We start from the raw sequence: 17,663 nt of genomic DNA, 5'->3' as shown, positions 1-17,663 counted from the left end.
ATTTTACATGTCAGTTATACCTCAACTGAAGGGAAGGAAGGGAGGGAGGGAGGTTCTCTCTCCTAGCCAGTATCCAAAGGTCAGGGAGGGAGAGAGAGAATGAGACAGAAAGTCTGCGGAGATAACCATACCCTTGCTAGATAGAGAGGATCTGACTGGCTTCCTTTGCATGAACTTTGAGCGAACTTTTCCTATCGGGGTTCTTTTCAAAGTAGTCCTCACAGTGAAAAGTTGTGAAGAGATATTTTATGGCTGATGGTAAAGCCTTTTTTTTTTTTTTTTTTTTCTAATGAAGGGCAGAATGAAATGCGGCTTTAAAAATCCTAGGACTCAGTTTAGGCATAGGAGAAATGTCTTGGCTGTAAAAACCTACGGTCTCCGTAGCACTATGGCAAAGTAAATTATTGACTCACCTTCTAGTGTTTTTATGACCAAAGAAGAAAAGGATCTTGAGGGCCTGCCTGGAATCAGGGGGATGGACTAAACACGACTTCAAGGATTCCTTCCTGCTGGTCGATTTGGGGATAATTACAGGGAAGAACAAACACAGTCTACTGTTAGATGTCTGGTATATCCCCCAAGTGATTTTAAAAAGTAAAAAAAAAAAAAAAAAAAAAAAAACCATTAGGGTACATGAGCTCGTTACGATACCTTAAATACACCTACATCCAAATCTTTGCGGATGTGAAGATATGTTTCTCCTGCCTTCTTGTATCTAGTATCTGACGTCCTTGGCAAATTTAGCCCTGGTGTATCCCTAGCACTGAGGCAGGGGTTTCGAGTTACTGATGAGGTCTTCCGCCTCTTTAAAGGTGGTATTAAGAGTACCTAGCAGTTCTGAGCAATATCGTCCCTTTTTAGATCTGTCCATTCATCATGATCCCGGGCCAGAATTTGTTAGGTAAACATGATTGACAGGCAGCCATCTTTATCCTTTATATGGCTGGAGGTCAGCCCTGGTGGAAAGTAATGCTTTTTTAATTAGCTGTTAGAGGATTGAGTTTCCTTTGTGTGCAGTATGGGCAACTCTCTCTCCTAGCCAGTATCCAAAGTGGGTATCTCTCATGCCTTTTGCGCTTGGTATAACTCAGATGACTGAAGAAGTCATAAAAGATTCATATTGAAGCTGTTTTCTAAAAATTTGCACAGCTGGCAAAAAAATAGACAGTAAAAAACACCCTTGAAATAACAGAGTTCTCAGAAAGGAAAATGAGCGAACTTTTCAAGGCTATCCTGGCAAATAGTGACGGCGAAGAGAAAATGGTTTTGTCACAATATCCCGGCTGCAAAAATAAAATAAAATAAACATAATTTTTAACGGTAATGTGCAAAATATAATTTCCCTCCAAGGAATTGGTCCTTCCATTGAAAGGTAAAATAAACCCCTGAAACACTTTTGGTTTGGCAGAGTTTGCAAGAAAAACAGAGCAAGCATTCGTGACTAATTCAATGGCACTGTAGTCCTTCCATATCTTTTGTGAGGCAAGACGTTCGCTTCAGAAGAAGCTGATGATTTTTATGCCTAAAACAATTAATTCAACAATACATGAAACCGCTGTGAAATAGGAACGGGCGTGCACAAAATGTTAATACATATTCAAAACACATGACTTTTATTTAAGTGTGAAATTGATGGGCTACAAAAGAAACACTCTCGAGCTTATAATACAAACTCCTAAGTAGTATATAAATCCAGGAACTAGATATGATGATTCAGCACAAGGGCTAAAATTACATTAAGATCCTAAAAATGAACTTTCTAACTTGTGAATCAAACAAATAAAATCAATTATTTGAATGCAAGGCATAAATAGACCCAAACTCTCTTTTGTCTAGTTTTGTGTCTAAAGTAGTCTGCTGCTTTTCTTTATTGATTTCTGTTTCCAATTTCACTAATTTCTGATGTTTTCTTTTTATTATTTTCTTCTTCTTGGGTTTATTATACTCTTCTCTTTCTAGTTGTTTGAAGTGAAAGCTTAGATAGTTGACTTGCGATGGTTCTTTTTTTTTTGGAACTTTCTTCCACCATGTGCTCTCTGTCTTTCTTTTTTTTTTTTTGTTTTCATTAAGTGGTGGTATGGTGTTTCAAAGCATCCAGTCTGGAGCCAAACTGCCTGGGTTTGATCTAAGACCATTTACTAGCTGTGTGATCTTGAGAAAATTACTTAAGCCCTCTGGGTCTCAGTTTTCTAATCTGTAAAATGGGACTAAAAATACTTCCTGCCCATTTAACTGTTATAAGGAATAAGTACGTAAAGATACATAAAGAACTTTGAATTCTTTGTAAGGAGGACAATTTGAGTCCTATTATTATCGCAAGTGGCATGAATTTATAAAACATGTGGAGTATCCATCAGGTATAGTCTACCTTTTAAAAAACCCGACTTCATCTAAATAACACATCAACGCCTGCGTGGCTCAGTCGGTTAAGCGACTGACTTCAGCTCAGGTCATGATCTTGTGGTCCATGGGTTCGAGCCCCGCGTCAGACTCGGTGTTGACAGCTCAGAGCCTAGAGGCTGCTTTAGATTCTGTGACTCCCTCTCTCTCTCTGCCCCTCCCCTGCTCATGCTCTGTCTCTCTCTCTCTCTCTCTCTTTCTAAGATAAATAAACATTAAAAAAAAATAATACAATAAATAACACATCAACATTAGTAAATAGTTCATTGGGGTTTTTGTTTGTGCTTCATTTTTCAATGTATCAATGTATATATATGCAAAATATTGGGTTGTAGTTAGCATGGAGAAGGAAAATGAATTCATCCACTTGTAATGCTGACCCCATCTGTCACCCAGTGAAGGTATCTACGCCAATGGGTGCAATTTCAACACAGAAAGACTTGGAGACGTCTCTGTTGCAAGTCTTGTCTATGACAAGAATTAGTTCATTATTAGCTAATTAAGCTTCAGAGATCTATTCATTACGAATCTGTATCCTTCGCCTTCTGAGCGACCTGGTATCATGTATTATTTAAACAAACAACAATCTGCAGGAGTAAAGAGTTCACTTAAAGCAATGACTACAAGGCCCAATTAAGTGCCCAATTAAAAAAAAAAAAATCCAGGCTGAGATGACTTTAAGAGAGTCCCCAAGATGTAGTGTTGCTAGTTTGTGTCTGATGCTAGGCAGACAAATCCTTTGTCCCTTCATCTTGCAACTTCGGGCGGAAAAGTTGGCCTATGCGATCAGAAACCTGGACCACGTTTGAATTCACTTGAATTTTTAGCTTGCTAAGGTTGCGTTTTTCCCCCCAAAAGGGTCGTGATGGCTGTCAGAGAAATCGACGTATAAAACTTGCTTACTGCAGGTTAAACAAGCCATTCCATCGGCAGCTGCTCTGGCCGCTGGTGACGCTGCTGCAGGGGGCTGAGCAACCACATGCACGGCCAAGATTCGTGCTCTTCACCATTTCCCGTCAACACATGGCAGCTTTGCTCCCATGTGTGATGATGCGCATGGCAGCCAGGGTGATGACCGGAATGAAAATGGGGGGGCGGGGGGGGGGGGAGATGATCCACTTTATTGAGCACTTATTATGTGCCTGGCGCTGTGCTGGGTAAGCCCACTGCGTATTATCCCATTTGATCAATTGAATGAAAGCAGAATTAGAAAAGCCTTTTGGAATGAACGATCATTTGAGAAATCGGAGGTCTCACCAATGAGCTGTTTTGGCCGGTTGGGATAAAAGTCGCTGAATGAGGTTTTTAAATGCTCACTTGGAGAGGGTTGTTATGCATCTCTGTTCCTCTCATTTATGGGACTGTAGGGCTCCTCCTGACACAGCCAGTGTTCTTCATTGCTGTAGGTGCACTCAAATCCCCAAATTCATGAACATGTACAGCCTAAAGAACGTGTTACGGGAATCGGTGTTAGCTGTACATTTTGTTAAATCTTATTTCCTTTTGCTGGGATCTGGTTTTGAAGGGAAAACGCTGCTGCTTTGGTGTTTCATCTCAATAAAGTACCCGCACGGAAAAGGCTTTGCTAGAAATTTATAAACAAATGCAGCATTATGGGTCTAATTAGCTGGAAGAATACCTATATAAATGGAGCCTGTCGGACACAATGAGCGGCCCTTCCCCCACTCACTTATATAATAATCCTGGCTTTCAGAAGACTAATCACTACACACCATCTACACAGCATCTAATTTCCTCATCAAATTTCTCTGCTGGGTTTAGCCATGCTTGTCAACTTCCCAGCTCCCTCTTCAATAACTGGGTTTATTCTTAGTGCCTCGCCAATAAACATTCCTATGGGCAAACCCATGAAAGAATGAAGTCCAGAATTCTTTATCGCTCCCTCTGTCGAGAAGGGTTTTCTGCTCATACTCCTGGGAAAGGTCACAGGTAATTTGGGGCTGGTCACTTTCGGGTGGCAGGACTGCGGCAAGCACATTGGGCCCTTTTGTTTACACAGCCCCCTGAGCACCAAAGGTGCTGCAGGGAGACCCTTTAGAAAGGCTCACAGGCAATAATGGAAGCAAGGTTGCCCAATTCAGTCTCCCTTTCAGCACGAATGAAGTTGCTCGTATTCGGCGTCGGGACAAAGGCAGCTTTCTGCCAGCAAACTTTCCTCCCTTTTTGCTTATGTACTCTATAGTGCTGAGTGTTTGCAACAAGTTTTAAGATGACTTCTGGTGGCAGAGAAAGGTGCCATGAATGAACCGAAAGCCGAATGCTTTTCATATCAATTTTATCAATGGAAAGTTCATTGAACTCTTTCCCACTGAGTATCTCCGAAATATCTGCCTCCCGAGAGTCTCAAAAGGCAAGTGGGAATGCGGTAAATTGTGTAAATGCGTAGCTACTGAACTGCCCGTTTCTAAAACGGTATTGACCTGGGGTGCTGTACAGGTGGGATTGTGTCCCCAACCCCACTTCCCAGAAAGATATGTCAGAGTCCTAACCCCCAGTGCCTCTGGATGTGACTTTCTTTGAAGATAAATATGTTACAGAAGTAATCAAATTAAAATGAGGTCATCAGGACGGGCTCCGAGCCAACATGACTGGTGTCCTTATAGGAAGGGGAAACTGGACACACACAGGGAGAATGAAAGAACATTGGGATGGTATGGGAAAAGCCAAAGATTGCCAGCGAGGCACCAGAAGCTAGGAGAGAGGCATGGAGAAGATTCTCCCTCACAGCCCTTAGAAAGAAAAAAACCCTTGGGGCGCCTGGGTGACGCTTCGGCTCATGATCTCGCGGTTCCTGAGTTCGAGCCCCACACTGGGCTGCACGCAAAGCAGATAGAGCCTACTTCGGATGTTCTGTCCCCCTCTCTCTCTGTCCCTCTCCCCCACTCTCAAAAATAAAATAAACATTAAAAAAAAAAAACAAAAAAAAAACCCTTCTGCCACCTGGTCTTGAACTTCCAGCCTCCAGAACTGTGAGACAGTACGTTTGTGTTGTTCAAGGCTGTCTGTCTGCGGTACTTTGTTATGACAGCACTGGGGAACTGGTATGAATACTGATGACATTCATAGGTCATTCAGGATGTTAAGAAGTAGTCACTGGACCTGAAAAATCACTCGATGACCACAAATAAGTCAGTGGTAGTTATAGAAATACAGGCTACCTAGATGCTGCTGTCGGGCAAGCTTCTTCGTAAGCAAATTAGCCTTGCTCTCTCCTTCTACCTCTGTGACTCCCTAAACTATAGAGGTGCTCTATTACCCTCCAAAACTAATAAAACCTCTGAGCGAGAGTTTCTCAGCCTCTGCACTATTACCACTTGGGGTCAGATAATTCTGGAGTGGGGGCTGTCCCACATGTTGTGGGATATTTACCGGCCTCCCCGGCATCATTGGATGCCCAGCGGCCACATCCCCAAGAGCTGTGACAGCATCTACAGACATTTTGAAATATTCCCTGAGAGGCAAATCACCCCTGGTTGAGAACCACGGCTCTGAATGTCTTTTCAGGGAATGATGGCAAACTTTTAATGGAAAAAAAAAAAAAAAAAGAATTATAATTGATGTTCCCTAATCCCCAGTTTTCATGGCCTTTGGAGACTTTTTCCACACCTCAGTAAATGAAAGCCTTGTTTTATTCACAGGCAAACCAATCTTATTCAATTTTATTTCCTGAGCGCTTCTCATTGGATGGGTTAGGCTGGAGATCCCTTGACACATGAATCTTACTAAAGTAGCCTTGCAAATGTGTCCCTCTTCATATCTGGGAGTTCTTACCTACGAAATGGGTCAGTTTCGCAAGCATCATCCTCCCCTTGTCTTAAGGGTGAAAAGGAAAGTTTACGCGAATCAAGAGCCCGCCATCTAGTGGGAAGGGTGGTCTTCTGTGACCACGGGCGCCTTGCCAAAACAAACACTCAGCAAATGTTTGTTGGAACAATGATGGCTCTTGTTCCTCAAAGATAAGAAATAAAAATAAAAAGTTTCAGGCGAGACACGCTAGAAAATTCGTATATTGGTAAGTTCCTCTTTCGTGAGTGAAATGAATCTATTCGTCTTATTCTACACCATTTCTAGACTATACGTTTTCAACCCCAAATGAGGCATTTGGCCCCGAAGTGAAAGGTTTTCTTATATTTTGGTTGACTTGTGTGCGAGGTACCAGTGTCCACCACGTTGACGTATGCTGTGGTCTGATACCTAGATCCCAGGGCTGGATTCAGATAAACGTGGATACATGGGTTTGAATCCCAGACGCAACAGGGAGCCGTTTTTTGCCAGTTCCTTGTCCCAACACAGCTTCAGGCTTGTGTTTTTGTTTTTGTTTCGTTTTTTTTTAATCTGTAAAATAGGACTAACAGTATCTGATGAAGTTATTAGGGGATCCAGTAGGGTGACGCTGACAAAACACTTAGCTGGGTGATAAACGCATAGCTACTGTTGATGATTATTTTCAGAGCTGGACAATTTCCAAGTTGTTCCATACAAATGTGTTCTCTCCCTAAGTCTTTCCAAATGACCAAACTTTCCTGCTGTAGAGACACTTTCCATGGCTTTCCATGATAACAATATATAAGGACAGTTTTTCCAAAATGGCTAACAGCACGCATTTCCATGAAGGAACAGGTAGAAATATTTTAATCTTTGCCAGACAGTCTTTATCTCAGCCACTCACCTCTGCCATTGTAATGTAGCATTAAGACAGCCAAAACCACTATGTTACCAAATGAACATGGCTGTGTCTCAATAAAACTTTATTTACAAAAACAAGGGATTGTCTGGGTTTGACCCACAGGCTGCACTTTGCTAATATTTATTCTAAAAAGAACAAACAGGGGCGCCTGGGTGGCTTAGTCAGTTGAGCATCCGACTCTTGATTTTGGTTCAGGTCATGATCCCAGGGTCATGGGATCCAGCCCCTCGTCGGGCTCTGTGCTGAGCACTGAGCATGAAGCCTGCTTAAGATTTGCTCTCTCTCTCTCTCTCTCTCTCTCTCTTCTCCTTTCCCCCATTCGTGCTCTCTGACCCTCTCAAACAAACAAAGAACAAGCAGCTTTCCCTTTTCATTTGTCACCAGGGTCTGTATGTTGGTACTTCATTAAATAAGTAAAGAAGGGGCACCTGGGTGGCTCAGTAGGTCGAGCATCTGACTTCAGCTCAGGTCATGATCTCACAGTTTGTGGGTTCGAGCCCCACATCAGGCTCTGTGCTCACGGCTTGCTCAGAGCCTGGAGCCTGCTTCAGATTCTGTGTCTCCTTCTCTCTCTGCCCCTCCCCCGCTCACGCTTTGTCTCCGTTTCTCAAAAATAAATACATGTGAAAAAAAATTTTTTTAAAAGAAAAGAAAAAGCTCAAATATAAACCACACCTTATCCTTTTTCCTTAAAGCTTTACACCCCTGCATATGATTCAGAATAGTGACAAGTAAACTGAGTTTATACATTGTGAGATGAAATTGGGGCCAAAGGTAAATTTTCCATTGTAGTCAAAAGAAAGTTTGGTTCTTGGGTTTCACTTCTGCTCAGGAAAACAAGCTGGGCATGCGTGGGCGTCCTGCCCCTGGCACGGCTGGAGGAGCCTCTACGGAAGCCTGTGTGAGGGTCGGACTTGGCCCTCCTCCTGGTGACCTTATCAACAGCAGGTTAAGATGGGTCCCCCAGTGTGACCGCCCATGACATCAGAAGTACTGTGGCGGGACCTGCTTCTCACACATCAAGGTAGCCATAAGGACTTATGTATACAAATCTTTGTTCCCCTCCGATGCAGACTTTGAGTGCTATCACAGCTCAAAGAGCAGAGTCCAGTTTACAAAAGTCATTTCCAAAAAAAAGAAAAAAAAGAAAAAAAAAAAAGAAAAAACCTTAGTCACTTATTTCCACTTTTTAAAATCATTGAAGGGATTAGTAGGGCAAAGAATGCCTCTTTAAAATCCCACTTCTGCCTACCATCGACGTCTATGTTTAATGTTAGTTCATTTTTAAAGGATTTATGAATACCACCTCCATGCTGATCGAAAGTTACTAGAGCACCAGGGACACGGGATTCCCGCTTTCACGGTCAGGATGCTCCCTGCCGTAACAAATTCTCCGAAACGCAAGCCCCAACCCCTCGCATTCATGCCTGCTGTCATCTTTTCCTTTCTCTTTCACTTTCCTTCTGGTTCTTCCTCTTAAAGCCAAAGCTGATGGCCGATGACAAAGGAGGTCACGCAGAGAAAAAGCTAGGAACCCTCATGAATAATTAATAAGTCCCATAATAAATGCGTGATGTACCTTGATGATGCTGCTGCGTTTTGAAGCCTTAAATCAGAATTCCAGCAAACTCCTATCCCTTTTGAGAAATGAAAGAGTAGGTAGTAACCCTAAGGCAGAGGAGAAAATGAGATGTTTGACAAGAAGAATGTAACAACCACCGCCACCATTTATAATTTGAAGTTCCTGGTAACGGGTCATTTGTGGCATCCACAATGCGGGTGCACTCTTCTCTTTCTTAGCAATGCCAGTTCTGTCGATGTTCAAAGTCTAGATACAGTTTGTACTGAACCCGAGTGTATTCGTTTTCTGTTGCCGTGTAACAAGTTACCACAAACTTAGCCAGGTAAAGTGACCCTCCTTTACCATTTCACAGCCCAACTGGGTTCCCGGCGCAAGGTCTCAGCACGTTAAGTCAAGGTGTCAGCCAGGGCTGGGAGCCCATCTGGGGCTCAGGGTTCTCTTCTAAACTCACTTGGTTGTGACCACACTCAGTTCCTTGCTGCTGGAGGACTGAGTCCCTGCTTTCTTTCTGGATGTCAGCTGGGGGTCTAGCTCAGCCTCAGGAGGTTTCTGTAGTTCTTGCCATGTGGCCTTCTCACGGGCCCTCTCACAGCATGGCAGCTGATGTCAGAGCCAACAGAGAATCTCTCTGACCTCAGGGAAGGCTTCAGTTTCTCTTTTAAAGGCCTTGCTTCGTTGGGTCAGACCACTCTGAATAATCTCTTTTATTTTTTAATGTTTATTTACTTATTTTGAAAGAGAGAGAGAGTGAGAGAGAGAGAGAGCATGTGCACACCTGCGAGCAGACGAGGGGCAGAGAGAGACGGAGAGAATCCCAAGCAGGTTCTGCACTGTCAGCGCAAAGCCCAACGCAGGACTCGATCCCACAAACTGTGATCATGACCTGAGCCGAAATCAGGAGGTGGACGCTTAACTGACTGAGCCACCCAGGGACCCCATCATCATCTTTTAACGAACTCAAGGTCAACTGATTAGGGACCTTAATTACATCTTTAAAATGCCTCCCCCTCTACCATATATAACACAAGATAATCTCAGGGATGATATTTCATCGCACTCATAGGTCTTACCCACACTTGGGTGCATAGGACGTGCCCCATAGGAGACAGGAATCCTGGGAGCCATTTTAGCATTCTACCTACCACTATGGGAAGGCTACCGTGTTGGCATTGACAGCAATCAATCCAAAACTACCATACATAAGTGTGTGTGTGCGTGTGTGTGTGTGTGTGAGCGTGTGACACACTCCTATCCTTAGGAACTCACTTCTGAGGATGGGCTCCCCAAAAGTGTAAAGTCCCACACTTAAGATCCGCAGCTATCACACAGAGTATTTTTTGCTTGTTTATTAAGACTGTGCTATAAAAGGCCCACATGTTTAATACTTTCATTCCGTGCAACAAAATGAAATCTCGAGATCATTCTGATGATAGGGACAGGAACCCAGATGTGCCTTTCAGGCAATGACTTTCTCTTGCCTGGAAAACTACAAAGTGAATTTGAAACCTCGGGCAACACAGTGGCAGTCACATGGATAAGATAAAAAAAAAAAAAAAAAAAAAAAACAAAAAACAGGGAAAACAGAAACATCAGGAGCCTTTAAGCCGTTTTCTAAATTCAGAACCAGCGGAATATTTATGTTGGCAGCATCCGCATAACTCACAGCAGGAGATCTGACAGAATGCACTCTATACATAACCCATGCGAGCCCCAGATCAAGAGGAGAGTATTTGCATAAACAGAATCCTAGAGACCACGTCGCCGTCGCCGCTGTCTTTCTCTTCCTCCTGGCTCCCTCTCTCCCCTACAAGCCAGTCGTATTGAGTTTCCCCGGGCTACCTTCCACGAACATCAAGGAATGCAGCAGAGCTGAATGTTACATCGACCCCAGCAGCACCACCACGGAAAACTGTTTGTCCACTCTTTTCATTTCTCAGCACAAGCAAGCATCTAAAGACTTTGCACCTGTTCTGGTTAGCCCTGGCAGATGCAGTCTGTATTTATATTAATAGAATGATGTTTTCATAACAAAATGGATGTGCAGCAATTGTGGCACTCACTCTGGATGCTCTCACAAGTGCAGCGACTGCGGGGGAGGGGTAGCTCTTACATAAAGTCCCACGGCAGGGGTCAAAGACGCACAAATCCCAAGCTGAGTCGTCGGGACAGTTGGAGAACTTTTTCAGGCGTGACCAGAGTCAAGTATTGGCAATTGAATCAGATACTCGCGTGAGAGGAAACTAGGCTGGATGCAAATGGGCTTTTTTCATGGGTAGTTTGGAGCGATGAACTCTTTTGTTTTCCATCTCCTGTTTCTGCAATTTGTGTCTTATCTCCCCAGGGTAGAGCTGAGAACTGGTGAGATCATACTTGGCTCAACTCCCGAAAGTTTGTTTTGAGTCGCCAGTGTAAATATTGCCCACCCAATCTGTACATTTGCACAAATTAACTGAAACCAGCTACCCAATTCCTTGTTCATATTTGGATCTGTTGATTAACCCTGACAGCTGTAACCTCATTAGTCCAAGCTCTGGCCATAGCAAAGCAGCTGTCAAATTAGGAGGAAGTCGACTCACTGAAGTTGCCTCTATGGACCAGACGTATTAAAATCGATAGGTGCTCTAAGAGGTTTCAGTTATGATTCTAATTCTAATTTATGTTGTGCAGCGGGCTTCTCCTCGATCCAGAAGATAGGCCCAAAGTCAGTTGTTTACGAAGAGAACAGAAGCTCTCACACAAAGCAAGAATGCAGATTTTTTTACCTGAAGACTTTGGATCTGTCTCCGTCGAAAATGGGTCTTTAGCACGCATTACAACAGAGACGTTTTAATATATTTTAAAATATTAGTTCCTAATGTAGTTTTTGGCGTGAGAGATTTTGTTAGTTTTGACAAGAGGCCAACAGGGTCTTGACTGTAGAAATAAGAAAAATCCTGCAGCTGGTGCTCCCTGGAAAAGCAGAGATAAAAAGTGAGAAAAGAATCAGAACACACTCCAATAGGAATGTGGTTTCCCTAAATAGAACACAAAGTCCTCGGAGTGAAGCCTGTTCTCTTCCGTAAGAATGTCTCAGGAAGGGGGACGGAGGGAAAATGTGCAGTGTCTATTCATTAAAACCGGGAGGTTCGGGGACAGAGATGACTGTCCATTCACCAGTGTTAAGAAGGACAACAGGGCCAGGTCAAACGCGGCGTGCGACCTTTCCCTGCAGGATTTTCACTATGTGGAGACAGCATGGCGGAGTGGAAGAAGCTGTGAAGGAAAAACCTGGAGACCTCTGTTCTAGTTCCTGCTCTGCCAGACCCCGCCATCAGGGCTTTGGGTAAGTCCTCGACTCCCTCTGTGGATCTCAGCGGACTCAGTTATAAAGTAAGGTTTACCTGATGATTGCAATGGCCCTGTCCACTTCTAGTGACTGAGGACAACGTGCACAAACCCACTGTCATAAGAAGTTGGTCCACCATGGCCCCAAGTGGCCCCAAGTGCAAGTATTCTCACTTAGGGGTAATTTTCTTCTATTCTTTTTACAGTGCCCTTCAGCCTACTATGCGAACTGGTGCTGTCCTTTGGCACCCCCTGCTGGTGTCTACGGCTGTTGCACGTGCCTTCACCGGGAGGTCCTTGAAGATCGGAAGGCTGCGAGCGGGAGCCCACCCGGAGAGGCCAGACTGCTGTTCTCCAGGGAAGAAAGCAAACCAAACACTCACTGTTGTTACATCACAACTTTTAACACACTGCTTTTTAGAGACTTAACTGAGCATGCGGATTGTTTTTTTCAAGCTGCATTGATCGGACACTTTATTGGCATAAACACTATAAATGCTTAGCCTGCTTCAAGTTGAAGATTTACAAAATAGCAAGGACTTCTACATTATTGTGGGGAAATAAGACATAATATAGGAAGTATTCAGGTATTTGTTAGAAGTGTTTCCTTTGCACACGATTAATTAAAATTACCAGAGATATTAGATAACCTATCCCCTGATGGTACCTTCCCTAAATGTACATTGAGATAATAAGAAAGCACTAAAAGTTTACGGAGCCTTTCTTTTCCTGTAAAAAATCGTTTACAGAGAATACTCTGAAAGTCAAAAGTCAGTTAATGTGAAAAAGTCAAGAAAATGATTTTTTTGTTGTTGTTATTGAATGGCAGGTAAATATATTTTAAGAATTGTGAGTCATTAGAAATCAGATTCTACCCTCAGTCACGATAACTTCCATCGAAGCTAACAATTACAGTGTATTTGCCCTGATCGCGTCAGTCCCACTCTTTTTACTTAGAATTCTATTCTGTTCCTTTCACTTTGAAGCTTAGTAAGAAATCGTCTTTGAGTATAAAAGCAAGCACAACATTTTAAACTGAAGTGTCAAAAATTGTGACTATTCAAAGAAATTAGGCAAATCCAGTGTAAAGGAGAAATGGAAAACCTCACAAAACTGCAATTACTCTAAACGACGTTGCCTATATTGACACTATCGTGTGTTAATACTAAGTACTTTCGAGCCTAATTCATCTCCGTGTACTTAGCTTGATATGATTATAGCAACAATAACTGTTTCCAGGCAGAGTAAGAAGAAGGAAAAGTCACAGGAGAGAGAGAAGTCAATATTCCCTAAAGGAGAAAAACATTTCTCTGCCATGTTTACTTGCCTCCTTCTGGCAAAAGGCTGTTAGCCGTTGTGCCACACAGTCCAACCAGAGCTTGCCTCCAGAACAAAATATATATATGCATAATTGCATCTCAGAGATTTGGTTTGGAAAATCTGCTTTTGTTTCCAATGCCTCGCCTCTTCTTAACCACGTTTATAAGCATTTTCCAAGCTCTTTACGAGCATTTTGCCTGCCTCTCCACACTCCTAAATATCACCCTCTGCTCCTTACGGCCAGCCACGTTTTCAGCCTTGGCCAAGGAATAAAACGTTGGTTCACCTCAAAGGCTGCCATTAAATTTACCTCATTTATTGACCAGCAGGAGGTGCACCCACCCTACCGAGGTCAATGTTAACTATAATACTGCGGAGCTCATTGGCGCCCCAGACTGCTACCCTGTTTAATGACTGTTGGGCCCCGTGGGCCAGGTAAATTCTACTGTTGACATATTGGTGGCAATGCCCTTGGAACACCTTTGATCCATTAACATGCGCTCTCCGTTCAGGGATGTATTTTACTGTGTGTTGAATAAAAATAACCAGATATGGAGAAGTGACGGAAGCAAAGTGAGCTCCTACTGGAAGAATAAGCCATTTATACTTCTCTGCAGTAGATACCAGGGCTTATTAGGACATCAAATTTCAGGAAAATCAGGCCTGGAGAACTCTGCCGTCTGGATAGTACTATCCCATAGGTCCTCTGTTGCCCTTGAGGTGGGTAGTAGTAAACCGGCCATGAACCTGCCAGCTCACTGAAAGGCATACCAGGCAATGATCCCTTCCGTGTTCCCGTTTTACCCTGCAGAGTTGCCTCTCTCAGGCCTGGCCTGCAGTGACCAGGTTGGATGGTCAGGGCTCCCAGTCTGAATGCTGACTCAGGCCTTCTCTCTCCGCTGCCAATAATAGTTTGCTTTGTGCCAAATTTAGTGGTGGTTTCTTATGATGTGGATACCTGTCCAGCTGGGATTGGACTGTGACCGCAAGCCATTTTCCTTAAGCCACAGAATAACTGTCGGAGGGTAACTGCTGATCGTTACTACTTGCCAGGCTCAGCCGCCTCCAAGTGAGACACTTACACATCCCATGGTGGTTTCACCGAGAAGTCCTCTCCCACAAAGAAGCAAATGTTATCAGTATGTAAAAACTCCTTGGGGGGATAATTGGGTGTGCGATCTTCAGTTCTTTGAAAAATTAATAAGCAGAACAATATCCAACGCAATCAAAAGCCCCCTGCTCTTCTCTCCCGTACAGATGGGGTCTTTTTATTCTGGTATTAATGGTTTTCTGTGTCATGGCACTTGTGTATCCTACTGTTAAAAAATTAAAATTAAAACATAAAAATTAAAAAAATTAAAAAACTGGGGCGCCTGGGTGGCTCAGTCGGTTAAGCGTCCGACTTCGGCTCAGGTCACGATCTTGAGGTATGTGAGTTCGAGCCCCGCGTCGGGCTCTGTGCTGACTGCTCAGAGCCTGGAGCCTGTTTCCGATTCTGTGTCTCCCTCTCTCTCTGACCCTCCCCCGTTCATGCTCTGTCTCTCTCTGTCTCAAAAATAAATAAATGTTAAAAAAAAATTAAAAAAAAATTAAAAAACTAAATTAAATTAAAATTTAATTTAATTTAAAAAAAAAGTTATATTCATGTATTGCTTTCCTCTGAGAGTGGAGAATACTTTTAAGATGCTTTTCTTACAGCCTCTCTCTTTTGTAGTCTGGAATAGGATTATAGTATAATCATGTTATAGAAGAGGAATCGAGACGCCTACCCTGAAGTACTACAACGCTAAGCGGAATGCCATACCCTTAGTACAGGGCAGAGACAAGCAAGCAAACAAAATCAGAAAGATAACTCCTCGCTACTAATTACTTTGTGATATGCTAGACCCTCTGTTCTTGAATTGAATCTGGCAGACTTGGAGAGTATGTTTTAGGTGAAGTGTTAACACAGACAGACAGAAGTTTACTCCACGTAATGGTGACTTCCTGGAGAAAATTTCCTCGGAACCCCAGAGCGTAACAATTTTTCTGTTTCATTTCTTATAAACTAATAGCATTGTCATGCATGCTGGTGCCTGGAAAGCCTTATTCCTTAAACCATAAAGTAGATGTAAGCTCTTAGGAGTAAAAATGTTTCAAATAAACTAAATATTAACATGTAAATATAATATAATATGTATATTATAGAAAGAGAGAGAGAGAAAGTGTGTGTGTGTGTGTGTGTGTGTGTGTGTGTGAAAGAAAACAGTCAAATATGTTTGTAATCTGAATGATTCTTGACGTTTGGGCTCTGAGATTTAGAGCACATTCACTGGGGAAAGTGAACGAAGCTTATCCCAAAGTGAGAAGTAAGACAGTTCATGATTTAGCAACTATTATACTTCTTTTGCCAGAAATTGACAGTCTTTCCCTAAGTAAACGTGTAAACTTTTTTTATTAGAATAAGCTTGAATCTCTATGATACTTTAGCTCAGACCAAAAAGGTGCAATTTTTAAATTTTTGTACATAAAGCAACTTGTCTTCCTAAGATTGTAGAAAATGTGAGAATTTTAGAGCTGAGACACCCTGGGTTTCCTATGGTCCCACGCATTCGTCATACAGGAAAGGACAATGAGGCCCTGAGAGATTGAATGAACTCCCCAAGGTCACGCAACGTGAGTCAGGACTTTGCAGGGGACATTGGACTTCAACCTCTCCATCTTGCCTCAGTATCTCACTATTTCAGCTATATTACAAAAACCCAGATACTGAGATATGTCTGCCCCTGTATGACACCTATCTGGCCTCTACTTTTGCATCTCTCATGTAGAAAACCCAGTTCAAAAACCTCATGCTCAAGCCCACTGTCTCCATAGGCTCTCAAGCTCGTTCTCTAAACTGCCAAGCAACAATGTCTATGAAATACCAAAATGTCTCCCACCTAGACAGCCACAAAAGTTCTTCAAAGTTCTAAACCAAGTAATATAAATTTTATCTGCACACGCTTGGGGGAACAAAGCAGGAAAATAGGTCAAGTTGCCATAGACCAAAACTAGACAATAAGAAAAAAATGTCCTATATGTTTGAGGACCAAGAGTGGGCTCCAAAGGCCCTCTCCTGATTCTCCTCCAGCTGTACCAAAAGTGTCTTGGAAACAAGTGTGATTTCGACTGAAACACAACCAGTTTCTGATAATCATTTCAATTGCTATATTTCCTTGGACACGTTTTCAAAGGATTTGAATGGAGCCCCACATGCAAATTATGTTCCCTGAAAAGAAAGCTTTCGCTGGCAAGTTGGCTCTTCAGTTCTTGCGGCCATGGCATAGAGACACAATGTATTTTTAACATTCTTGTTTTGTTCTTGTCTTAACTGACACTAGTAATTTGAGAAACGTCGAGGGCGTTACTGAATATAAAGTTGAGGAAAAACAGCTCTTCGAACTATATTGTTAGAAGTAGGATGAATATTCAATCAAAGATGAATCAAAAAGTTTAGATGATGTATATGGGCATATACCTTCCTGAAAACAGACTTTTTCCCTGACTCTTTCCTCATGATGTGGTATCCACAAGAATCACACTGGAATTGGAGCCGATTGTATTCTGAATGATAGAAATCTGCCCCACACTTATTTGAAAGTTCTTTTTATAGATTTATTGAATTCCAGGGCTAGAGATGATAGATGAACTATCTCACTTTGCGGAAGAGGAAACAAGTTTTGAGAGCAAAGCTATTTGCCTGAAGTTAGAGAATATGTTACAGCTTTCTTTAAAAACCCAGATTCTGAACCCTTAGCTAAGAAATAGCCTCCCCACTCTTCAAAATGGTTGACACCACATTTCATACTCAAGTTTTCTTCAATGCTTCTATTTAGTCATCCATTCTTAAGTTCTTTCCTAGCCTCCCTCCTTTCCTTTCTTCCTTCTTTTTTTCTTTCATAAATATTTATTTACCGCATGCAAATCATTGTGATGAGCTCTGGAATACAAAGAATAGACTATGGTCCATGTCTCAAAGAACAGCTCATTTGTAAAGAAGACTGACATAATAACCAGTGGTTCTAAACTCTTTAATGGCTTGCATAGTCCTCTACAACACCCCTAACTCACGTGTCTAGCTACTACTCTCCATCTTCCTCCATGCTCCAACCTCGCTAGATGTTTCGGGCTCACTGAATGAGTTTCTCCCACCTGTGCCATCACACCTACCCACTTCCTGGACCATTGCTTCTCCCCTTCCCTCTTCATCTGACTGGCACCGTGTTATCCTTCAGGTCTGAGCCTAAATGCCTAGTCTAAGAGAATTCTTCCTTGACCCATAAGACTAGATTAAGTTTTCCTGCTAAT

At 42.6% G+C, this 17,663-nt stretch overlaps 1 long non-coding RNA gene across 1 annotated transcript; it reads left to right on the top strand.

The window, feature by feature from the left end:
• The first annotated feature begins 10,594 nt into the window (after positions 1–10,594).
• Positions 10,595–14,915, top strand: LOC147581216 (uncharacterized). Its single transcript, XR_015251550.1, has 3 exons — positions 10,595–10,919; positions 11,902–12,059; positions 12,221–14,915. It is a non-coding gene; the product is annotated as an uncharacterized LOC147581216 (long non-coding RNA).
• The last annotated feature ends 2,748 nt before the right edge of the window (positions 14,916–17,663 follow it).

Source organism: Puma concolor, chromosome B2 (genome assembly GCF_028749965.1).
Source record: "Puma concolor isolate L17-30 chromosome B2, mPumCon1.1.hap2, whole genome shotgun sequence".
Classification (NCBI taxonomy): domain Eukaryota; kingdom Metazoa; phylum Chordata; class Mammalia; order Carnivora; family Felidae; genus Puma; species Puma concolor.
The sequence above is the reverse complement of the archived record's forward strand: the minus strand, read 5'-3'. Positions and strand labels throughout refer to the sequence as shown.